Below are 26295 nucleotides of genomic sequence, written 5' to 3' on the forward strand. Positions count from 1 at the left end.
TATTTTCTTAAAAGCTGCTTCTCTCAGGCATATGTGAACAGCTTAGCAGAAATAGTTATAGAATCACAGGACCTCATTCTGCTTTCCCATCAGAGCAATTCTGAAGTAATTCCACTGAAGTGAGCAGAGTTACACTGATGTGAGATCACAGTCAGTCAGAAATGGAAAATTCCTAATAGCTTATCCAGTTCATAACCCTAGGGCTAGCATACAGTTATTCCTTGCACTAAAACCACATTTAATTCTTCCAAATATGAATCGTGGAAAATGGTGCTTGGGAGGTGTTTTAGTCACTTAGTGGAGTTTCTTTAATTCCTCATCCAATTTCTCTTTTTGGGAAAATCCTTGTGTTTGACAGAAAGCCAAAATCTCAGATATATTGCCCAATAAATGAAATCTTGAATAAAATGGATATGCCACATTATAAGAGTAATTCTGGGTGCCTCATGTGCCCATCTTCCACCTTGTACTGGTTGTGGATTCTCATTAGGCTGGTGACACATGGAGGTTTTAGAGAACTTACTGTAAAGACAGAGCAACAGGGTAATGCCAGACACATTGGGGTGTCACCTCCAGGGCTCTCCAGCAGAATTCCTTGTGTGTAGCATTGGGTTAACACATGCCACAACATCTATCCATTTGTCAGAGGCATTTCTGCTTTCCAGTGAAATGTCTAAGCATTCTGTAGCAAGCAGATCTTCCTCAGTGAATCCAGTATTATGTGGGATCTGCTCTGTCTGAAACAGCTTTTCCTGCCAAAGAACAATTTCAATAGAAAAATTTTAATCAGACCTCATGGTAGAGACATTTCAAACAAAAAAGTTTTTTTTTTTTTTTTTTTTTTTTTTTAATCCTAGCAATACCTAATTATACCTATTTGGTTGTTTTCAGGCACAAGGGCATTGCTGATGTGTCTGACACAGGAGCCCTGAAATTGGGCAATGTCCCTTTACTCTCTCCTTGATTGCTTAACAGGGGCACCCCACAGTTGATGTGCACTGCTTCCTGAATGTAAAGGGGTCCATACCAGCTGCTCTGGGAAAAGCTTAGATGCTTTAAAAGTTTCAAAAATAAGTTTTTATGAATGAACCATTTGTTTTCCACCTTTAAAAGCTGGGGTCTAAAATCAATCTGCTTGTGCAAGTCCTTGCTGAAGGTGTGAGATAAATGTGACAGTAAATCACACAAGCCACTAAGCAGTCTGATACCATTTCCCTGTGAATGAAAAGCACTAAGAAATCTCACAGCTGCTGCTCCTGCCCTTCAGCAACTTTTAATTTTTATTGATTGACACAACACCTACGCGCCACATCATCCACAAGAGGCATCAGGTCTGTTTCAGGAAAAGCAAATTATTTGGTATTGTCAACAGCTGGCAGAGGCCACCAGGAACTGCTTCTCCATTCATTTGTTTTTCTCAGACACCTATAAAGAGCTGTCATCACACATCAAACGAAGCAAGAATCGGACAGCATGTGTGTCTCAATGCTGGCACACAGCCTCCATCACTGTACTGAGGCATGGCAGCCATGGCAAGGGAGCAAGGCAGGGACAAAGGGAGTCCTGGGGCAGTTGGGGCACCTCAATGTAAGAAAAATATAAAGTTATTAGAGAGGATCCAAGAGAGGGCTATGAAGATGCTAAAGGGTCTGGAGGTGAGGCCACACAAGAAGCAGCTGAAGACACTTGGTTGGGGTCGATATCAGGAAAAGGTTCTTCACCAGAGTGTGGTGGGGCACTGAACAGGCACAAGGGAATGGTCACAGCCCCAAGGCTGCCACAGCTCCAGGAGTGTTTGGATAATGCTCTCAGGGATGCACAGGGTGAGATTGCTGGGGTATCGGTGCATGGCCAGGAGTTGGACTGAATGACCCCTGGAAGTCCCTTCCAGTTATGGATATTCTGGGATTCCAAAGTGAGCTCAAGTACAAACTTTGCAGAGTTGATTGCTTTCAAAAATCACTTCTGCTGTGAATGGAATAGCAAGAACATGGTGAAGAGTTTGGACCTTCTGAGACCAGAAGAAGCCATCAGTGCTGAAGGCTGTTGCCTCAGTGACACTAATACTTGCACTTCCCTGTGAAGTGATGGTGTAAAAGGACTTTGCATTATTAAATCAACAGCTTGTATTATTTGCCCTGAGATAAACGAGGCTGTGAGATGTGTGATGCTTTCTTTATCTATGCAGATTCCTGATTAACAGTTGTGGAAGTACTGTGCATTTGTGAGCAGGATGACCAGGATATAGCCCTTGATATGCATACAAGAGGCATATGGAAAAAAAGTTTTGCAATGTGCGTGCAAGCCACTTTGGCCAATGTTAAAGACAAAAGGCCACATGAAATACTGCATATCCTTACTGATGCATTGTGCTGCAGCAGTGAAGAATAAAGTGTTTCACTGGGGTAACAGAGGGAGCTGGAGGTGAGTGAAATACATTTTCCACACTGGAATGTGGTTAAGACAGGGGGTAAAAGATACTGCTGCTGAGGAAGGACCACAGATGTTCCTTAAGAGATGGGTGGTTAGGAGTTTGGTTTCTCAGTTGTGTCCCAAACTCAGCTCAGTCCCCCTTAGCACCCCTTGACTCAGCCCTGACTCAGAGGGAAGAATTCTGCCCCCTGAGTCACCAGCCCAGCCTCCTCCAGCTCTGCCTCCTTCACCTGGTGATCCACTCAAGCCCAAACCTGTGCAGCAGATGGGAGCTGACAGGGCTGAGTCCCAAGCAGGATGGGTGGCACAGAAGAAAACCTTGGCAGTGACAGCATGCCCAGATGACCCACAGCAGCACAGTGTTAGGGGGTCTGCTGTGGCATTTATGGGATGGACACTGTGCTCACCTCGAGGAGAGCTCACTCTGGATGTTCACTCTCCTCTCTGGGACCTCCACAAACATGGCCTGGGTGCTTAGGAGAGATTGCTGAGCCCAAGCTCAAGTCCTGCAAGGGCAGGACTGAACAGCCTGAGGAATGTTACTGTCTCCCACCCACCTCCTCTGGAAATGTCTGAGCTTCCCAGAAAAATGAGAAAAAGCACAAAGCCCACGCTGTGCTTGATCTGGACTGTGCTTAGCCTGTCTCTTCCTTGAAACTATACTGAACTCATTTTGGGGTGGTGAGAAGGGAGCTTGTACTAGAAATAGAAGGTCTATAATTAACATATGGTCCTAACACAAAATAGAATCACAGAGGCCCCTCAAAGTTAGTAAACTTTTAAGTGCATTCCAAGTTTTATCAGATTTCTCTCATCTGTAGAAACAGAACTTCCTAGATCTGTTGTACTTGCAAGCCCAGCAGACTGGACCCAAATACATACTTTAGTTTAATGATTAAAAAAATCCTCCACTGACACACATCATGCACATGTAAGTAATTTGAAGTTTTCAAGTACTAACCCTTCCCACCCTGAAGCAGGGGCAAATTCCTCCTCTCTTCTCACAGGCCTGCTACCATTATGCCAGCTTTCATTCTGAAACCCACACTCATGTGAAAAACACCCAGGTTAGTGAATCTGAAACTCAGCCTCCAACCATTCAGCACCCAAATGAAAATGATGTGTGTCTGTTAACCCATTCTTGTTTTCTCCTCTCAGGGGCAGGCTGCTTATTCTCCCAGCAGCCCAGCTCATCCTGCCATTTATGAAGTTTTCTGCAGTTACAATGACCTGCACACTTGAACCTGTATAACCTGTATCTTTCCCTGCCTCCAAGGAGGAAGGTGTCTGAAATTCAATAAGGGCAAATGCAGGATTCTGCACTGAGGAGGAATAGCTCCACAACTATTTTTTCTGTATTTCCCACTATATGGCCATGAACAGTGACCTCAGATGCTGCAAGTGGAGCTTTCTTACCTAGCTCCCCTCAGGTCCAATGCTGCTGCTGCCTGCTGATCTCCACACAAAAAAGTTTGTAGGACAAGTTTCAGGTGATGGAAGATGAAGAATAAAATAGGATTGAAGTCTGCAGGATAGATTGAAAGAAACATCAGATCTATTGAAGAATTAATCAGTATTTCTGCCTTTAGTTTTCCCCACATATAAAAATTAACAGAATAATATTTACTTCTTGAGCTCTTGTAGTATTGTGATTAAAAATTGCTTACTCTTTTTAAAGCCCTATGGAGTATGTGCTATTCAGATATGCATGTGGGAAAGATTGCCAACATACATTAATATCCAGAAAGAAGACAAAGAAATGAAAGCACAGGTATTAAAGGTGTCAGAAGGAATTAAAGATGAAAGCAGGAAGGAACAAAGATTATTAGAGATATTTAACTGCTAGACAAAAAAGGGAGGGGATGAATATGATATGGAAAAGATTAAGGAAAGATAACTTATCATAAAGATAAGTGGACAGAAAAAGAACAGTAACAAATAAGGACAAAGAGAAAACCTGTGAGGGAAGAACTGATGAAGATGAAAGCACTGGTTTCCCTTAGAAGGACTGGTTACCATGTAAGTACCACCCAGTGAGCTGCACATGACAAGGAGAGGCAGAAAACAGAAAAAAATGAAAGAAGCAGGAAAGCAGATTAACAGGGGAAAAAATGCAAGCTGAGCCTAACATCTTATTGATTTTTTAAAATTATTTTGCCAGCAGCTGTGGTTTTCTTTGGGGAACCAATATTTTTTGTTAAAAAGATATTCCAACAAAAATCCTCAGTGTTGGTTAAAAAGAAGAACCTAAAACCTAAGCTTGGTAATCTAAAACCTTTCTGCATTATACTTAAAACTTACATGTTTCTAGATTTTTTTTATGAAAACCTGATGTTTCTGTGGGAAAATCATCACTTCCCAGACACATCTATTTTTAGGCCCATGTTCTCAATTAGCCTGCTACTCATTTGCAGCACCACAGCAACAGGGTGTGTCAAAGGGTTACAAAGGAGTCTGCCTGGAATGAAAAACCCACCCCAGTGACTTTATGGTAGCTGCCAGCCAGCCTTTCTTTTTCTCTCTGCATCTCAGAAGAGAAGTATGAGGTGTCAGATATTCTGGTGAGGATTTCTCATGGCACAGATCATGATGTGAAAGAAAGTGAACTCGAAAAGCACAATGTAAAAGAATTATAGCATTATGGAATGGGCTGGGTTGGAAGGGATGTTAAAAGATTATCCAGTTCCAGCCCCCTGCCATGGGCAGGGACACCATCCACTATCTCAGGTTGCTCCAAGCTCCATCCAGCCCAGCCTTGGACACTTCTAGGGATGGAGCAGCCAAAACTTCTCTGGGAAACTTGTGCCAGGGCCTCACCATCCTCACAGGGACCAATTTCTTCCTAATATCCAATCAAAACCTCCTCTCTGTCAATGTCAAGCCATTCCCCCCTGTCCTGTCACTCCAGGCCCTTATCAAGAGTCTCTCTCCATCTTTCCTGTGGGCTCCCTGCAGGCACTGGAAAGCCACAAGTGGGTCACCCTGTGACTGAACAATCCAGTTCTCTCAGCCTTTCCTCCCAGCAGAGATGCTCCATTCCTTTAATCACCTTGGTGTCCCTGCTCTGGAATCATTCCTTAACAAAGCTGAATTCTGAATTGCACTTTGGATACATGATTGATCCAGCATCATCTGTAAGTAATCCTTCTGCTTCTGCCTTTACATGTCTGAATCATCAGCTAATCTTGCTCTGGGAGAGAACCTGTAGTGGCTCTGTCAGAACAGACAACTGCAGTGCTGAACTGGAATAAGTCACCTGAGCAGAAATTTGTCCTAGTGGCACAGTTCCCATTTACAAGCTTTGTGCTTGAGGGGATGAGAAAAGCTGTCCAGATGATCCTGGGAAAGTTTGTACACACAGCAACTCAGCCAGCAAAGTGCTGGGCGTAGCAGGCTGCCCACGAGTGGGTGTTCAGCCTTGGAGCAGGTTGGATCCTGGATCCATGGATCTGCTCCAGCACCTGCCTCACCTTGGTGACCAGAGCAAAGCAACCCTCTGAGGGGCAGGAGGGCACCATGCAAGAAATGAGCCACCAAAGGGCTCTGGAATATTTTGATGGACAAGTGTATCTCCTACTGTGTGGCTGAGTGTTCAGAGTCCTGATACATCCAGGATTTCTCTCACCCCACTGACTCCCTAAACCTCTCCACTGGGCAGCCCCCAAGCTCTCTGGCATGGCCAGAAGATCACAGCCTGGCACCCTGCTGTAATGGAAACCCAGAGTCTACTTCTCCGAGCTTCACCGAGCTGGCACAAGGGAGCTCTTGTATTTGTCATCAGCGGTGTTGCTATGGCCACGGCACACAGGTATAAACCTTGCCCAGGGGACATTGTTACAGGAGAGCAGGGTGCAGCCCAGGAACCAGTACTGCTTTACTGACATGATTTATCTCTGTGACCCGTCCAGGTCTCTGGAGTTTATCCATTCAGTTGCTTTTACAGGAAGTGTCCTTACGATAGAGCCCTCAGTGCATTTAGTAATAACATTTTACATCTATATTGGGCTCTGTGCATTCCAAGTGCAATACAAACTCATTCATCTTATCTTTTTATCTCATGACAGTTGCCTGCAGTGCTGAGTTGGTTTGATCCCAGCCTCACAGGCTTGTCAACAGTGGAATTGTTACCTGACTAATTATCCGTCTAAGTCACGATGAGGGACTGGTGGCTGGGCTCTGCTCTCAGTTTTAACCAGCAGCTCCTGCCACTCCACCGAGAGGGCTCTCATTCTTTCTGCTGCTGAAGAGAGGGAAAAGAAAATCATGGAGGGGATTTTCATTTAGGTTGGTTTTGGGTGTTCACTAGGGGCAAAACTGTTTGCAGAAATAGAAATACACTTGCCATTGATCCACGGGAAACACAGTCATGCATCTCTGTTTTAATTTTACCCACAGGAGATGAGACTGACATAGGCCCAGCTTGTATTGCTCCTATCCTTTCTCCATTTACTGCACTAAATGATGGACTAATTCAGTGTGGAGTCTGTGGCCACACCTTTAGAGATTATTTCTATTAAATTTGTAGGTCACTGGTTGTAAATATGGGATAATATTTTCCATAGCAAGCACTTTTGCATGCTGCATGCAGATCAGGTGACTCAAGTGCAATAGTGATGAACCCAGACTAGAGGAGCTGCAAAAAGGATTTCAGTGAAGATGTACAAGGAGTGGCTGCAAGGGATGGGATAAAAAATTGAAAAGAAGTAGGTCCTAAAAGTTACAGCTATCACAAGGTGATAATTTTCAAAAGCTGAAATGGGTTAGCACTATTGAAAGAAATTAAGACAAATGGAACAAGTGATCTCACACTAAAAACACAACAGAAAGTGGCTTATTTAGCTTTTTTTTAACCTAGGGAAAATATCTCAACAGGTAGATGACTTTTTCAGGTTAAACATGTGATTTGAAATTTTGATCTTTAATTTTAATGCTGACCACTAGCATGACAGATATGAGTAAAAAGAACGTTCCAAGTTTAAGTTTCAGTTTACCCAAAGGGATGGGAAAACACACAGAAAAGATCTCCCACTGGGCATCATCTCTCCCATCATGTTGGCTGCCTTCAGGACTCTGCTTCATTACAGCAAAATGAAATAGATCAGCACCATAGTTACTGCTTTTTATGTGACTTCCAAGAATTTTCTTATCAGGATTAAAATGAAGCAAATTACATAATGCTATGGAGCCTGGATCCAGCAACTCTTGAGGCTGCCAGAAACATCAGCTGTGGAATACAGATGGGCTGTATTAGGTGAGACTGAAGCATATTTAGAAAATGCATTAAAAGTTTTTGGGTTTTTGTTGGTTTTTTGGTTTGCTTTTTTTTGTGGTTTTTTTTTTTTTTTTTTTTTTTTTTTTTTTTTTTTTTTTTTTTTCTGAGAGATCTCTTGCAATCCCCAGTTTTTTTTTGCCTCAAGCTTCACTCACAGACTTGGAAAATTGTTCACCAGGAATTTTATATTCAGTTAATGTAATAAAAGTTCCTTAAAATTTGTCAAACTACTTTTTGCATAAAATCACAGAATGGTCTGGGTTAGAAGGGATCTTAAAGATCACCTTACTGCAACCCCCTGCCATGGGCAGGGACACTATCCCAGGTTGCTCGGAGCCCCATCCAGCCTGGTCTTGGACACTGCCAGGGATGGGGCAGCCACAGTTTGTGCAGCCTGTGCCAGGGCCTCCTCATCATCCCAGGAAAGAATTTCTTCCCAATATCCAGTCTAAACGTCCCCTCTGTCAGTTTAAATCCATTACTCCTTGTCCTGTCACTACAGTTTCTGATGAAAAGTCCCTCTTCCACTTCCCTATGGTTCTTCAGATACTGGAAGGTATTCTGTGGTCTCCATAAAACTTCTCCTCTCCAAGCTGAACAGCCCCAAGTCTCAAAGCCTACCTCTACAGGGAGGGTGCTCCAGTCCCTTTATCAATTTTGTGGCCTCCTCTGGACCTGCCCCAGCATTTCCATGTCCTTCCTATATACACTTACCCAGCACATCATTGTTACTTTGCAGTGGAAAGGTAAGTTTGCCACAGTACTTGGTATTTAAGACCATGTGGGATCTTGCATCCTTTCCTGATGAAGTTCTTGTGACCCAGGGCAAATATATTTTTATGCTACTATTGCCAGTTCAATATCTTCTGTTGTATATGCTGTGTCTTCAGCATCTTCTTTGTGGATCTCTTCCTTCCTCTGTCTAAAAACCTGATCTGTGGAGAGGAGTTCCAGCACAAACACTACACTCCCAATTCCAAGGATTTGGTTGGCTTACCTACCCCAAATAATATAGTCTTTCTGGCCTTCACTGAGTAATTCCATGGCAGAGCACAGTCTGAAGCCACGTTTGCTGTATTGTGTAAGACAATTTGCCAGGCACATGTAGCCATAGTGCTTTAGAGACATGCATGGACAAATTTGGTGAGCTGGAAAAGCCCCATTTCATGCAGCCAACAAAAGATGCAGTGATTCAATACCTCTGTTTATTCTCATGAGAGGCACTGTTTCTTTGCCCAAGTTATTGATTAAGCAAATTCTATGTGTGGGAGTTCTCCATTAGAATAATCTGGAAACCCTATGGCTTCAATACTGTGCTTGAGGAAGCTTGAAGTTTGAAATGGTCACCTCTACTAAAACACAGATGGGAATGTCCAAGTCCCACCTTTCTGTCACCACTAGAGACAACTGTTTTAAAACCCATAAAGAGGACTGTCCTCACTGCCATTCACTTTCGGCCTGAGCAGGGGCTGATCTGTGAGGCTCTTGGTCTCAAAATGATTTCCCCAGTCTGGCAGAGCTGAGTTGGTGACAGCTGAGCTTCTTCTGGTGGCCTGAGGGACACGTTCAGGTAGCTCCTGGGCAGGTTCTCTGGTTGGGCAGGCACTGGTCCTGCCCAGCCTGTCCTGGAGAACGGGCTGGCACTGCGGCTGGGCACCATCTGCTGCAGCCTCTCCTCAGCTGCCAATGCTGTTTGGGTGCCCATGGGGATGTGAAACTGCTGTTTGCCCACAAGGTGTAACTGTTTGTCAGCCCAGCCTACCACGTCCTTGCTGCTCCCTCAGCACGGTTATTGCTGTCCCAGCCTTTGATAAGGCGAGGGCTGAGATAGCTACTGTACTTTCAGGCGAGGCTCCAAGTCAGCGGCTACCTTTCATCTTCATTTTATTGCCAAGGACAGGGACAGACAGGCCAGACCACTAGCTAGCTAATAAGTAATAGGGAGTTTTGCTGAGTCCCACAGGCCTCCTCCTCAGGTGGTACATTTTTCATCCATATAGATTTATATACATTTTTTGGGTATCTACAGCTCCCACATCTGAGGAGCAGGAGAGGGCCAGCTCATGGTATATGTGTGTAGGAAATGTATGTCTGCAAAGGAACTCAGCTGTAACTGGGTGACGGAACAGGTAGAACAAACTCTTGCAGCCCTTTGCTCTTTTCAGTCCCCAAATATGACAGCTTAATCATTTCCTAGATGCAAAATGTCACAGAGATAAAGCAAAGTTTATAAAGGACGGCTGGTCACATCACAGAAAAATCTGGTGATATATAAAAGCAAAGAAACTCAAAGTTCAGGAAGCATTTGTTTTCCTCTGAACTTCCCTCTTTCCTCTCTTTCAGCACTCACAAAGCTGCAAAATCGGCCTGAAGGTTCCTTAAACAAATATAGCTCTGTCCTTTACATCACCATACAGTTCACCATCAATGCCACGTTAGGTAAACTGTGAAAGTCGAAACCCAGTTGCTTTGTTCCAGGCCTTCAAATGTACAGAGGTGCTGAAATTTTGCTGAAATAGGAGTTTCCTGTAATAATTACATTGTAGCTTTATGTGTCTTACAGTATCATCAAACACATTCAAATTTAGACATGATTTTCTCCATGTCAAAGTGGGAGCATCTTGGTGCTTTCAAAGCCATATTTCAGCTGACAGGAGAAGCACAGCCTCACCAGGAGGGATGGGGTCACAGCCTTTCACCTCCCTTCCAGGGACATCACTTCCAACTCCATGGAGGCTCATCAGCCTCCCCTGCTCAGATTCCCAACCCACTACTCTGGGTTGTATCACTAAATTTCAGCTTAAAAGACAGGGTCTGTTTTGCCTTTGTGTGTGTATCATGGCTGAAGCCCCCCACATGAAATGCCATCATGCAAAATCAGCAAGGGCAGGGGGCCTTTCACTTTTTGGTTTGAGCTGTTTGGGTTGTTTGTTTTTTTTTTTTTGTTGTTGTTGTTGCTTGTGTAACTACTTTGCCAAGTGTTGGGCAAAGAATACATGAGTAGAAGAAGGAGCCCAAGAAGGAAAAGCTGCATCTTCCAAGCAATTCCTACCATTAGCTCATAAAACCATTAGCACATCAAATATTATATACCCTGAGAGAACAAAGGTTGGTTTTTGTGAAATGTACCATTGTACTTGTGTTGACTGCAGAACTGTCCCTGAGCTCCAGCATGATTAGTCAGGTGGTTTCTTGTAAATGCTTTATGGGTGCCTGGATGAATCACCCCAGTTTGAGGTTTGTCATTTTTCTGGTATTTTGGTAACACATCTTAGCTAGCAGAACGATTATCTGTATTTGTTTGCTTTTGATTTCACATTTCTTTACCAGAAGAGCTTTAAGGAGGTTGGTGGCTTTCTGCAGCTCACAGTCTGAATGGCAAGATGAGGTTCACTCACTGTGTTTATTTGTAATATCTTAGCAACTGTAAAAACACCCTGGGGCCTTCACAGACATGCTGGAGGATGCAGTCCTAGCCCAGGGCAATTTTCATTTTCCATCAACAGCCAGAAGGTGTGGAAAAGCCTTAAGAAAAGCTCTGGGAACAAGAATAAATTTGACCCCATTAGCTGTGGCTTTCCAGAAGGTTGTAGATACCATAGAATCACAGGATGGTTTGGGTTGGAAGGAACCTTAAAGATCATCCAGTTCCAAACCCCTGCCATGGGCAGGGACACCTTCCACTATTCCAGCTTGCTCCAAATGCCATCCAGCCTGGCTTTGGACACTACCAGGGATGGAGCAGCCACAGCTTCTCTGGGCAACCTGTGCCAGGGCCTCACCACACTCAAAGAGAAAAATTTCTTCCCAATATCCAATCAAAACCCACTCTCTGTCAGGGTGAAGCCATTGCCCCTTGTCACTCCAGGCCCTTGTCAAGAGTCTCACTCCATCTTTCCTGTGGCTCCCTTCAGGCACTGCAAGGCCACAGTGAGGTCACCCCAAAGCTTCTCCTCTCCAGGCTGAACAATCCCAGTTCCCTCAGCCTTTCCTCCCAGCAGAGCTGCTCCATCCCTCTGATCCCTTGGTGTCCCCTGGCTCCAGCCGCTCTCTGTCCTTCCTGTGCTGTCCCAGGGCTGGGTGCAGCCCTGCAGGGGGGTCTCAAAAGAGTTGTGGTCATTGTCCTTTATTTAAAGTGGACCAAGTCAGGACAAGTAGTGAGATGTCACTGGAGGATGAACAACTGCATTTAGGGTTCAAAATTTCTATAAATGAAAATATGCTTGGTTCAGAGGAGTCCAGTTCACACGGTATGTATTGCAGCCACAATCCTTTCCTTTAAAATCCTAACTTGAAGCTACCAAACATGATCTCCACTTGGATTATTCTGAGCACAGCTGTGACAGTATGCAGGACTTCACCAGCCATCCACTGACTTTCACCTCTGGATGCTTTCTTGACCTCCTTTAACTCATTGCCAACAATATTATTTTGCCTTTTCTTTTCTTTACAGGAGTGTGGGTGCATATTAGCTGTTAAAATGCAATTTACATACCTTAGCTGCACTCAGCCAAGAAGCAGCCACAGAACCCAACCAATAAATCACAACAAGGGGAAAACAAAGAGGAGGTGCAGAATGAGGGCAGCAGGACACTCATAGTTTCAGCCCAAAGGAAGGGCAGATGAGTGTTTCTAGCAGTTTCCAAGAAACAGTGCTCTCTTATTCAAACTCTGGTGTAGTTTCTGTTATCTGGCCACCTCTCATCAGTAGTTTATTCTAGAACCATAAGAAACCACACAGAACATCTTGCTAAGATGACAGAAAACTCTTTGATTGCTTTTCAGAAGGGTTTGCTGCAGGTTTGGCAAGATGGATTTACCTTGTGGATTACAGGAAGGGAGTGAGTAAGGCAGCCCTGGTTCAGATCAACTCCAGTCACTATGGAAGCTCAGTTACAACCTCAAAATGAATAATGCCACTCAGGATTCACCCCCTTCAAGCTGAGGGGAATGCTGGCTCTGGAACTGTGTGGTAGCAACATAGATAAGTTATCTGGATGCTGGGAGTTTTGTTAGAAGCATCTATCTAATAGGATAATCCCAAACTCAAGCAGCTCACTCCAGGGTCAGAAGCCACAACTATGCTCAGCTCATACAGATGAACAACAGGTTTTCTCCCAACAGCTTCCTGTAAAAGTCCCACCTCTGTCAATGCAAAAATCTGTTGGATATTGGAAACAGATAATATGGAGAGAGTACGAAATGGAACACAATTTTAAACAAATAACACAGGGACTAGCACCAAGTGTACTATTGGCTTTTATATATAGTTGAGTGAAACCCACTGGAGTTTTCCTGTCTAAAGGAATCTGCCACATAATTTTGAGATTGTAATCCCAGTGCCACATATTTTAGGAATGTGTGAAGAGACTTTGCCTCTGTTTTGTCACAGATCACATGTGAGTTTACTGAAAACCCAAATTGAAACACATAAATGGACCAGATTAAATACAAATAATTTAAACCCAAATATTATTTGAGGGCAACCAGTGGTAAGAAAATGGAAAGTGAGGGACAGATACCCAATTATTAAAATGTCTTCTTGAAATGTTGTGAGTTGTACAACAGAACTCTTTCAGGGGAGTATTAGAAACAAAGCAGAAGCCAATTGGAAACAGCAAGTGATGTTGTCTTGCCTGCTTTACTTTCACTGAGCAAAAGAGCAGAGAGTAAACAAAAAGTTCAGGGAGAAAATGCAAAGGTTATTTCAAAATCCTTTTAGCTTTAAAACTTCAGCAACACGTTGGCCTGAAGCTTTAACTCTCTCTGTGTCTCTCTGAGTGGTGCAAAATCCTGTCTCTATTACCATCAGTGCTTTGTGGTGCTTTTGCTCAGCGTGTGCTTGCCTTTCAAACAAGCCACGGCAGCCAGAGGATGCACTCCTTGGTAATATTAAGAGAGCAGAAAACCACTCCAGAAACACGTGGCAGGGATGAGTAAGCAAAGCCTTCCTGGTTGTTGATCTGTGATAGACTCAGCAACTCCAGCAGAGGAAATATTTATCTTAGAAGGGTGCACAGCTTCCGTTAGGTTTTCACTCCAGCACTAAAACCTGGTGCTGAAAGCTTTCATGATCAGATGATTTTATTTCTTTCTTTCTTTGAGTCACAGCAGTGCCTTTTGCTGTGTGTTGTACCTGCTTAAGCAAACAGCCAGTGCTATTTGGTGAACTTTGGGGGCCAGGCAGGAAATTTCTCGCAATGGTGCAGTGACAGAGCAAAACATTCACCTCCACTGCAAGTTAGCAACACAGATAAATAACAGAGCAGATTGGCTGGGTCACAGGTAGGAGACCACCCCTCCTCCAATAAAAGCTGCCTTCCAAGGCTGGGTCCCTGGAATCCTAACAGTGCTGTTAGGCCAAGAGCAGAGATCCTCATGCCTGTGGTATTTGCTCAGAGGGCATGACCACTTTGGGCAAGTCTTTCATGTGAGTCAGCTTTAGCTGATCCATGGGAAAATTCCTTTGTGTTGTCAGGCAGGGTTTGCTCACAGTTTCAAAGGATAATCCGACTGAAAGGAAAATACATCTAAATTTTAGCATATTTTGGTCAGTCTTTGACTAAACACAGTGCAAAGCAAAGGATGCTCACTGTTTTTGCAGTCCCCTTTTAATGAGGAAAGCCCTCTATAAGCAACACGAAGAAACATTCCACCCTCTCTCTGGATTCTACCTCATCTCTGACCACATCAAACATCATATGTGCAAACACCGATGAAATAGATTCAGGTGAAAAGTGTAAGTTCCAATAATGATGCCTGGAGAAAGTAAAGAGCAATTCCTGCAAATTGGTTGCCCTGTGTCTTGTCAGGTTCTTCAGTCACTCAAGAAGGGGCAGCAGGGTCAGGGCAAAAGCAGAGAAGAGCATCTTCCAGTCCCCTTCTGTGTCTCTGTGTAGGGAGCATGCAGAAACCTCCAGTGCCCCATTGCTGTGGAAGAGCTGTTCATTCAGAACTGAACAGGGGCACTGGAAATCTTTGTGTCATTTCATTGCCACATGGCTGTGACAGTCAGGCCTCTGTCAGTTTAATCCACTGCCAGTAATGTGCAGCATTAATGAGATGGCAGAATGCAGGTCTGCCTTTTCCAAAGCCTTCCTGTACCTGAAGGGATTTGGAAAGGTGGGAAGAGACTTTTTACAAGGACATGGAGTGACAGAACAAGGTGTAATGGATTTAAACTGACAGACAGTAGGCTTAGATGGGATATTAGGAAGAAATTTTCCTTGTGAAGTTGGGGAGGCCCTGGCACAGGTTGCCCAGAGCAGCTGTGGCTGCCCCTGGATCCCTGGCAGTGTCCAAGACCAGGCTGGATGGGGTTTGGAGCAACCTGAGATAGTGGCAGGTGTCCCTGCCCATGGCAGGGCGTTGGATCTGATTGATCTTTAAGATCACTTCCAGCCCATTCCATGATTCTGTGATTCCATAACACACACACATGTATCTTGGTGTCCTACTGCCATGTAAACAATTGATGGTCCCTAAGGATGGTGAACATGTCCTGGACTTTCAGAGCCATGCTGCACTGTACCTGCAACCTGGCTGAATTCTCCTCTGATTCAGGTATTGCTTCCCTAAAAGAGCCAGCTTCCATGATGCCTAAAAGACAAGTTCAGCAACTAGAAGGGGTTCATATGTTTGCCAGAGAGAAATCCTGCTCTTTTGGCTCAAAGAATTGAGGATAGTTGCAAGGAATGAAGAATTGGCAAACTGGATGTAGGACACAGTAGTTTAGTCACAGACTCCTGGTTAATGTAAATTCTCATGGCCTTTTGCCTTCAGTGGATGAAACTCTTGTTCTACACGAGCTGAGAAGGGCAATACAGTGCAATGTAATCACTCAGCCATCAGTAGTGTCAAGAAAGAAGTTGCCTAATCACACTTTTGGTTTTTTCCAGTGTAAGTTGCCAGTCCTTTTTTTATAAAGATAACCTTCAAAATGCCTTCAACCTCACTGCTGCTGAAGTCTGTCAAGGTGAGCTCTCTGACAGAAATCAGATTAGTCACTGCTCTTGCCTTTACTCACAGCAGGCTGTGAATCTTCAGAAAGTATAAACACAAGATCCACAGCCTGAATTACAATCCAGCCCCAGCATCTTAATGAAGTGAAGGATCTGGGTGCTGCTCTGAAGATGTACCACAGAGGTGAGCCCTGTGAGGAGATTCTGGTGGCCTGCATAAGCAGAGAGAGTAGAGGTCCCACTAGATGTCCCTCTGCCCCTTTATGCACTTGAAGTGTGTTGGCATTATGAACTGTCCCAGCTGTGCTCAGGTGCTGGACCTGGGAAATGGGGTGGATAGATCCCTGTTACATGGAGCTTAAGGAAGAAGCAATGCATAAACAGCTGGGAGATGCTTGGATACTGCAGCAATGGAATTCATAAACATTCCTGAATGCGCCTGGTGTCTGATGGCTGCCCATGCAAATAACTACACATTACTCAATTCTGCCACACTTTTTGCTCTCAAGAGTCTTACAAAGAAGGAGGAGGAGCCTCTGGTCCTATAGAGGACATCCTGATGGGCCCTGAAACTCTCCATATAATGCAGCCCTTCTGGGGATACATGCTGACTAAAAGGGCTTTGATGACTGCTTATATTTTCACAATTTAGCAAGGGTTTTATAAAAATATGTTTCAACTTCTTGGATGATTATGAAGAATTTGTTGTGGCTACAGTTTGCATATTTGGTGTCCCCAAAGATATTTGCAAAGACCTTGTGAGTGTGTCTCTGTGTCTGTGTGTTTGTGTGTTACTTGCTACAACATGAAGAACTTGAAAAGTAAATACAGTGAGAAATATCAGTACATAACATTCCTCAACACAAGTCACTGGAAAATTGTTTGGAGGCTGAGTGTCATGTACACAGAGGTTCCCACAGGTGTTCCCTATAAACCCAATTGAAAGTCCTTATTTTACAAAGGCTCCTGTAATACCAGACTCCAGTCCCATGAGCTCAGACCCTCACAGTTGCATGAGGCCAATCAGGATATTTATTTCAGTACTAAATTTTAGAGGATGACTGAATCAGTCCCAAAGTGCAGAGACATCTAGACCCCACTGAAAATACTGACAATTAGACACTTAACCACTCTAAAGAATTGGGAGTTTGGACATTGTATTGGCTGGAAGGGGGCACAATATTCACATTCACAAACAGTAAATTACAAATGACAGCTGGCATGGTTTTACCCTAGAATTGGGAATAAATTAATTTGCAAACTAGCAGGGACAAAACCTCCAAATTAATAAATGATGTTTGAATCTGATACAGTTATAGAACCAGGGTGAGGGAAGGGATTCTGCCCCTCTGCCCCTCTCTGCTGAGACCCCCCTGCAGGGCTGCACCCAGCCCTGGGACAGCACAGGAAGGACAGGGAGCTGCTGGAGCCAGGGGACACCAAGGGATCAGAGGGATGGAGCAGCTCTGCTGGGAGGAAAGGCTGAGGGAACTGGGATTGTTCAGCCTGGAGAGGAGAAGCTTTGGGGTGACCTCACTGTGGCCTTGCAGTGCCTGAAGGGAGCCACAGGAAAGATGGAGAGAGACTCTTGACAAGGGCCTGGAGTGACAGGACAAGAGGAAATGGTTCCAAAGTGAGACAGTGGGTATAGATTGGATATTGGGAAGAAATTGTTGCCTGTGAGGGTGGTGAAGCCCTGGCACAGGTTGCCCAGAGAAGCAACCATCTTTTCAATGTGATGCAGGTTTTAGAAAAGATGTTTACTGTGACAATCATTGCTTAGTTAATTAATTACTGAAGGGACCCATCTCTTCCTGGCAATTTAAAATCACCTGTTGTGCTTTCAATATGTGCTGAAAAATATTTGGAAGTGACCGTAGTGCCATTATGGAAACTCAATAACTTGGTTACTAGTACTGCAAACAAGGCTATATTACATTCACTGTTCATCTGCAGAGGAGCAGACTGAGGCCAGAGCTCACAGAAATTCTGCAGTTTCCTCACGAGGGGAAGAGCAGGGACAGGCTCTGATATCTGCTCTGTGTGACAGGGACAGGACCCAGGGAATGGCTGGAGCTGTGTCAGGGGAGGGTCAGGATGGATATCAGGGCAAGGTTCTTCCCCAGAGGGTGCTGGGCACTGAACAGGCACCAGGGAATGGTCACAGCCCCAAGACTGCCAGAGTTCCAGGAGCATTTAGACAACACAGTCAGGGATGCACAGGGTGGGACTGTTGGGGTGTCCTTGGCGGTGCCAGGAGTTGGACTGGATGATCCTGGTGTGTCCCAACTCAGCATATTCTACGATTCTATGATTCCACATTCACCTATGTTGCATGTAATAATTTCTGTGTGACATTTTCAGCCTCAGAAACTCTTAGTAGTGCACTAAGTCAGGTAACCCAAGCCCACCTCACAAGTGTACTCAGTGTAATTAAAGCTAATGAGTGTTTATAGGTACATGCTTACTAGTACTTTTGATACCAGGCTAAGAAAAATATGCATATGAGATAGAATCCAGTACTCAAGTTTAGGCCTGTAGAGCATGACTTTTGCCTTTAGTTTTGAAAGCAGAGATTGCTTTTTGGGGTACCAGGATTATTTGCACAGAGGGTTTCTGGAAACTAAAAAAACACCTATCTGCCAAGGCCCAGCTTCTTTTTGAGACACAGTTTGCACACAGAACTGCCCAAGGGCTTTGTTTGGAGGCAGAGCCTTGGGTTCCTGAGCCCAGTAGTGAAAATGAGACCTGGGAGGCAGGGAAGGTAGCTGGCAGGGCAGGGAATCACAGGGCAAAGGGAAAAGGCACCATCCCAGCACCTCTGAAGGAGGAAGAGGAGAAAGAACGATGGCATCAGGAGCCTCCATTGCTGAAGAGCTGCAGAGTCCTGAACTTGCCATGCAGCTTTTGGCTTAGCATTCTATTGCTCAGAAACTCCACAGAACAGCTGTATCCAGCCATCAAAGCACCTGGTTATAGAGCACTGTGCCTTCTGCAAGGCCCCTGACCTCACAAAAGCATGTCCTTGCAAACAGAGGCCATTCCACCTGACCAGAAGGACATAGAGGACAGGACAAGATTCTGGCACTATTAAAGAGCTTTCTGGAAATCTGGAGCATTTTTCTTTCCCCCTTGCTTTTCACTTAGGTCGCAGCTTGGGCTTTTCTAGCAAATGGCTGGGAGCCAAATTCCCTAAAACTGCTAGAAAGGCAGTTCTCATACTATTTACAGCATAACTGGAAACCAGAATTAGCAGATATCTCATGAGTAAGCTCATTCTCATGAGATTTCTGGCCCAATTTTGCACAATGGGGGAGACAGAAGTGTTATGGCAGGACCATCTTAAGCTTCGTACAAATATTGCACGCCCAGACTGGTGCACTGTGCTTCAAACTGAAGGATTTTAATCAAAGGTGTGCCAGCACCCCAGAAACAGAAAAAGGGAGTTCCCTAATGACACGTTTATCTCACATTCTGGCAGGGAGAGCTTTTCAAAGCCTCTGGTCTGTGTGCTGCACACAGATGGGGCCAGGAAACAAGATGTTTACTGGCTGGTTTTGGTGGGGCTGTCCTTTTTCAGGAGCTAGAAGTGTTTTGGATTTCTCCCACTTGTCCCCAAACAGACCTTCTTCTTTCTCAAGATGAATCATAGATTATTGGGCTATGAGGAAAAAGAAGATTCATCCCAGAAAGGTCAGGCTCTTGTGCTTCTGGGGATCCTTCTGGTTTGGATTCAGAGGTGACACAAGTTGAGGTGACAAGCTTCAGGATGTGGGTGCTTGCTGCATGTCTTCTACTCTAAAAACTCCAGTGCCAAGGGAATTTCAACCAAACAATGCAGTTGGAGTGTTCAGGTGCACTAGGAATGAGTATTTCAGGATGCCTTGTATTGCACCTTGTGCTGCAAATAAACACATTTTATGTGTTTGGACCAATGTACTCGTCCCTCTTTTATTTTCTGGATTTGCAGATTGGTGTCTGCATTTAGTTTTAATTCATTGCCATGTAGCAAAAGTGAAAACCACTCAATTATTCTGAGTGAACTCCTCATCTAAATTATCACTTCCTTTACTCTGAAAACACAAGGTAAAACTCAATTCATAGGAGCATCTTTTCACTAAGCAGCTATTTATTTGATGATTCAACAACACTTGAGGTTCTCATGTCAAACTTTAAAGCAATTCAAAATGATGATTTATGAACTAAAGTTGTATGGAAACCATATGTCAAGAGATGCAGGGAGCTTCATGGGCCTTCCACAGCAGCAGCAGCAGGACTTTAATTTGTTTCAGTGTATTTGGACTTTAGATTTAGCTTTTATATTGGGTTCAGTGAAGAGTCCTTTTCTCTTACTGTTTCTGTTAGAAAGGAAGATCAGTTCCTATGCATACTAGTGGCAAGGCCAAAATTCTTTTTTTTAATATATATTTAAAAGCAGGATCAAACCACTATTTATTTATATACCAATTAAGAAGTTCCATCCTTCCAGCTGGGAAAATGCTGTCAGACCAAATTTGTTACGTACTGTACATTTTATTTTTGGAGCAGAGAGCTAACAGTAAGTTGAGAGATCTTTTTTTTTTTTTTTTTTCCCAGCAGAAAAGATATTGTGAATGTTTTCAGGCATTCCTGGAATTAGATCAAGTTTTGAACTGGAGGCAAAAATCAGTGGCTCACATCATGAAAACAATTAAAAAAAAAAAAAACAGAAAAAAAAAGAATATCTAAACCTGTGTCATAATATTAGACTAATATTAGCAGCAATTAATGTCACTATTATTTATTGATCAATGCCTATTGCAATTGGCATTTGGGAATCAAGTCCCAAGAAGCTGTGGCTGCCCTATCCCAGGGGCAGGTTGGATGTGGCTCTGACAAACCTGGGATAGTGGCAGATATTCCTGTTCATGGCAGGGGGCTGGAACTGGATGATCCTTAAGGTCCCTTCCAACCAAAAGCATTCCATGATTCTGTGATATCTGTGGTTTCAGGAAAATTGCAGTAATTTTTCAGCAAATTCTCATTTGTTGTTTCCAGCACATCAGTCCCATTTCTCCATCTTGCTCATGCTTGGTCTTCACAGCAAACAGCCCAGTGAACTTTTTGTGGAAAAGCTTTTTGCTTCAGGATAAATTCTACCCAAATCCTGCAGAACAGCTCTGTGAAGCAGCTGGAATGAACATTTGTGATTTGCTTTAGAAACCTAACTGCAGAATTTACATTCCTCAGGGAACAGGGACATTAGCTCTGATGACATTTTTTCCAGTAAAGTGGCTGGAAGTTCAAATATTTGCAGCAAAATATTTCTGTTGACCACTGAGATGTGCATAGATCACAACAGCAACACAACTAAATTTTAAATAGGTCAATGAGATAATTTCCAGGGCTAGTCAGGAAAAAAGGATTCCATTCCACACCTAAGAAAAAACTGATACCACTGAGAAAAGTATTACTCAACAAAAGCTGAAATTTCATAAAGTACCATGATCACCATTTGCAAGTCAATTGAGTGAAGGGTTCATCAATTAAACGATTTATTTTATCTCAGTTATTCTGGATATAACACTCAAATAATGTTTTTTAATCACATTCTGGAATAAGTTTTCTCCATCTGAAACAGCTGCCTCAGCAGGTCTCTCTGGAGCTCAGAACATGAAAAGAAGAGGGGCAGCTCAAGAAATTATTCTTACTGACTATTTTCTGTAATAATGCATAATAATACAGAATGCATTGTTTTTTGGGGAAAAAAAAAAAAGCAAACAGTTATATAATTTTCTAGTTCACTCATACAGAAAAACCCCAACTAACCAAAAACTCAAAGAAATGGTCAAAACATCTTGATCTAGAAATTCTACAAACCTTTTGTACCTTGGGATCAATGCAGAATACAAAAGGACTTGGCATCAAGGGCATCCCATGGTTTGGAGTACCTGATAAATGAGCAAGTGCTCAGAGGGAGGGATCCCTAAAGCTTTTTATAACATCTGCAAGAAACTCATGTAAATTCAGTCCTCTGGCTCTGATTTCATTCACCTTGATACATTGGGCCATCATATAAAGAGCTTGATGTAGTAAAATTCTGAGGAACTCCCAAATTACTGGCCCAGACCTGTTAGAACTGGTGGAACTTGACAAAAATAAGAACAACTTTCATTTTCCTCAGGCACTGATGCTGAGAAGACAAAACTTTTAGCAAAGGACAGGTTGCAGGACTCTTCAGATCATCCTGTGCTCCATCAAAAACAAGTCTTGCAGGAAGATTTCTGTGTGCTAGTAGCAGGTTAGTAAAAAGAAGGCAATACACCTGCAAATGTCTGTATTATGAAATATTTTGCATCTTGGCTAGCTTTTGTTATTCCCACAGCAAAACCAGCTCACCTTGCCTTTTTCATTCAAGAAGGATTTTTTTTTTTTTAATGCAAAAGCTTCTTACAAAATTACATATTTGGGATTTGAAACTTCCAGAAATTCACTTTTTCCCAGGCTAAGGTGGGAAAATATCCTTCTCAGAAAAAAAAAAAAAAAAAAAAAGGGTGCCTTGAAAAGCTGTAAGCATCCAAAATCAACATGCTTTAACAAATCATAATTTTTAATGTCAGCAGATCCAAAAGATGCTTGGAACAATCAGGATGAAAGAACAGTGCAATACAGGTTTATTATACAAGACTTTTCTTCCTTTTTTAAAACTCCACAAGTTGCTTGCTTTGGCATCTGAGAAAGGCCTTATGGCACACATATCCTAGCTCCTGCTACTGTTTTTCAAAATATTAAATTGCTTTTGTAGGAAGCATGAGGTGAGGAGAAGGAAGAGGAAGGTGAGCAGGTCTGACTGGGTTCTGTCCATGTCACTTGGTCTCTTAAGTTCTGGTCAGTTTTGGATGTTATCTTGTTTTGTCAGTGTCACAGACATCTCTGTTTATCACTTTGATTGAAATTAACATGTGTGGTCCTTAACCTGCCAAATACCACTGTGCTGGAGTCCAGTGACAGTGAGAAACCCAAAATGCTCAAAAACTTGCTGATTACCTTCTCTCAAAGCTGAGAACTGCTCTGACAGGAGTTTGGGAGAGACAAGGATGTGCAGTTGGTGGTCTGATAACTCATAAGGAAGCAACAGAGGAGTTGCTTAAACATCCCAGCCTCTAATGTGCTGAATGGGCACCGAGGCTGCTCATTCCCTGCCATCTGTTCCATGAGGATTCAGAGCACTATGGGGTTCTTCTTTCAGCCTGGCAGATCCAAAGACACTTTTATCTGAGAGAAAAGTGTCCCAAAGGGGAAATGATAGGAGATAAACCTTCTGCTAAGACTGTGCTTGCTGGCATCATGGCCATCATTCAGGAGCACTGAAAAGAAGTGGGATTAGAGCAAAAACTGCTGACATGTTTGGATGAGACCTATGCAAGGCTGTTGGTCAAACAGTTCCCCAAATCTGCATCTATTCCAGGTGCATGCCATGATTGGTCTCCACAGGGGGTAGGGATGAGCCAAAGGGAAGCAGATCAGAGAGTTTGCTTTTGGCATCCCCACATTTTGGTTGCACAGCCACACACGAGCATGACCTTAGGCTGCCATATGGATGGGGCATCCTTGTGAGGGAGATTTTTCACAGCCTGGGTGGGCAAATGGATCACCAGGAAAGAATGCCAGTGCAGAAAGCCAAGGACTTGCTCAGCCCAGAGTGTCTGGTTCCACCATAAAGCCCTGGCCTTTGAGGACAAACACTGGACAAGCAAAGCATTGCTGAAGCTGCCTGGGAGATAGAATGGGTTCCTTGTGCCCTTTCCACCATTCCCACTGAAGGGTGTGGGAGCAGCAGAACAGTGTCACCTCTGCACCCATCCAGCTGCTTGCTAGACCCCAATGCACATCCCTGGGCTTCAGCTGCCTGTGCCCCAGCCCAGCCAGGGTGCAGCTGTGTGACCTTGGATCTGATTGCTGGGAAAGAGCAGGGAAAAGCCTCACTGGGAGACTCTCCTCTTCCCTTGGGAGCCACCCTTAATGCCTTCAGCCTTGGTGTTTGCATGAGCTACAAGGCAGCTGTGCCTGTGCCTGGCCATGCAGCTCACTGATCCACACCCAACTCCTGCCTTATTTCTCCCAATTTTCCTGGCCATCACTGACCAGGATGGCTGCTCCTGCTCCCTGGCACTCAGGTCCTGTGACACTTTTGCATCCAGGTGCTGCAGGGCTGCACCCTGGCTGGTGAGACATCACCCTGCTCAACCTGTTGGTGCCCAGACACCTTCCCATGGGGAGCATCATTCAACTCCCAGCCATAGCTGCCTGCTCCATCACACCAATGGGTGGCACTCAGGAGAGGAAATAGCTAAGCCATGGTTATTTATCACTGGTTTAAGTCAACTGAATTTAGGGATCTGTTTCTGATGCTTGATAACCAGAAAATAACCACTGTGCATTCATTAAGGGTGGGAAAGGCTTGCCCATTTGTTAGGAAAATATTGCCCCCTGTAATCTCCAGGGATGTGTCCTGCTTATCTTCATATCACTGAGAGACTGGAAAGTTCATCATTTCCTTGAAAGACTATCATACAACCTAAAAAATTCTTAGCATTAGGAAATACTAAGAAAGGAATCATCTTCTGGGAGGAAAAACTTTTAATCAGAAGCCTGTGAACTGAGCCAGTGACCAAGCAGCAGATTCTATGCTAAGCTGGGAAATATTTTTTGCCTATGAAAGCCATGGACCACTGTAAGTGGGACCCCCAAAAATCCCAGAGAAACCAAGCAACCAGTATGTTCCAGGGATCAGCTTTCCCAGTGCCAAAAGCCAGAGTAACCATCTGAGTTGACGTGTCTGTACATTCCCACCCAATGGAAAACTCCCCATGGCTCCTGAGCAGCCTGGGGATCCCCATGGATCTACCTGCTGCCTCATGGTTTGCTGCAATTACAGTAAAGCTGCCAGGGAAGATTCCATGAATATCCACAAAAACAGTTTGCTGTTTACAGAGAACTATCTTTGTGCAATTCAAGGAGATCTGATCTTCACTGATTTTTTTTTCCTGTGGTTTGACCTGTATAAAAGGCCACTTTAATATGAAAAAATAAAGTTCTATGTGTACATAAAATCACAGTATGGAAAGCCATAAAGGAGACAGAGGAGTCCTGCACTTTATTCAAATAAAGGGAGAGTCCACTGGGGCACACCTGCAGGGTTTTCTTCCTAGAGGTTCTAGAGGGTTCAACTCTTTTTATCCTAAACTCACAGCCACATGTTGCCCTCTTCCCTTCCCCACTGGCTGAGGTACTATGAAGGTACAGCCTTCCCAAACCTTCTATCACATATCCCCTTGAACCTGACATTTACCCCAAAGATCAGAAAATCAGGTTTGTGTGGGCCCATGTCTCTGCTTCAGGAGTCCAGCTGGGTTCTGTAATAAACCTGGGGCTTGAAAGTAGAGATATTTAGACCCATTTCAAAGACATTAACACCCATACTTTCACCATGGAGTTGTTAGTTGTTTGTAAACACATCAGCACACCTTTCCCTTTACATGCCACCACTTGTTTTCTTTTTTCAGTGACCACCCCAACCTGGTTGTCCTCTAATATCCTTCCCCTTTCAAGTCTATAGATTTATAGCTCCTACTGGCACAGTATTTTTTATGCAGTATTGCTGGAAGAAGCAGAAAGAAAGATTTATTTTAAAGGCAGTGCAGTGCCTGCCTGGAAGCACCTTTCCCAACCCCAATGCAAGTGTGGGAGGGTATGTTTCTTTAAGGCTGGTTATGTGTTCATGTAACAAGGCAAGTGCATACGTGAAACAAGCTTCTGCTGAAGCTTTAAGTCTGCAGGGAATTTTCTAATGATCGTTTTTAGTTAATAGGCACAAGTTGTTAGCCTGAGCTGGGAAAGCCTTTTTTTTTGTGCGAGCCAATTCCACCCCCTCTTTTTTTTTTTTTTTTTTTTTTTTTTTTTTTGTCATGGATTTAGTTCCCACAGCTAATGCACCTAATAATGAGACTGGGCTAGTGTAATGACATGGAGCTTGTTTGGCCCTGACAAAGAGCCCGGAGCGGCTGCGTGGACTGAAGGACAGGCCCGGGGCTCCATTCATCCCCACAGGGCCGCACCTCGGGGCAGGCGAGGCGTCCTGCAGGCCCCACAATGTCCCCTAAATGTCACTGAACGGGGGGTGAAACCACACAAACAGTCAAGGGTTAAGCCCTTGGCTGGATATTTTAATTGCTGTTTCGTAACACACGTCCGCGGCAGCCGGTTAGGGAGAGGGAAAACATCCTTTAAAACTTACCAGACAGGTTACGAGGAGCTCCCTCAGCGCCGCTGGACGGCAGGGGGTGGTGGTCTGTCTTTTCAAGAGGCATTTTCCCCTCAGAGCTTTTCCCCTGCCCTTCCCCTCCTCTTGCAAGCTGAGTTAATAAACACCTAGCAGCTTACTCCATGGCGTCTGTGTGCAAACAGCTCCCACTGAGCCAGTGAAAACTGTCCCTGCAGGAATTCCATTAGAGCCTTTTCCACCTTGGCCTCCCAGAGCACTGCACAAAGGAAGGTGCTGTTCCTGCATTCAGTCCCTGGGATGGAGCAGATCCCTTCCCATCCTTCGTGTCCTGCCAGTTCAGTCCCTCTGGCTCTCTGTTTCTGTGG

At 44.1% G+C, this 26295-nt stretch overlaps 1 protein-coding gene and 1 long non-coding RNA gene across 3 annotated transcripts in view; one reads left to right on the top strand and one right to left on the bottom strand.

Moving 5' to 3' along the window:
- On the bottom strand, positions 1-26169 carry LOC306801322. Of its 2 annotated transcripts, none has more exons than XR_013774055.1 (3): positions 25943-26169; positions 3850-3958; positions 1-752 (listed from the first exon to the last, which is right to left on the bottom strand). It is a non-coding gene; the product is annotated as an uncharacterized lncRNA (long non-coding RNA). The 2 variants fall into 2 exon arrangements; XR_013774056.1 differs by lacking the exon at positions 25943-26169 and adding an exon at positions 6562-6640.
- Positions 1-26295, top strand: part of RAD51AP1 (RAD51 associated protein 1) — a 193932-nt gene that overhangs the window by 1969 nt on the left and 165668 nt on the right. The gene's annotated exons all lie outside the window — the stretch shown is intronic.

Source organism: Erithacus rubecula (genome assembly GCF_903797595.1).
Source record: "Erithacus rubecula genome assembly, chromosome: 4".
Classification (NCBI taxonomy): domain Eukaryota; kingdom Metazoa; phylum Chordata; class Aves; order Passeriformes; family Muscicapidae; genus Erithacus; species Erithacus rubecula.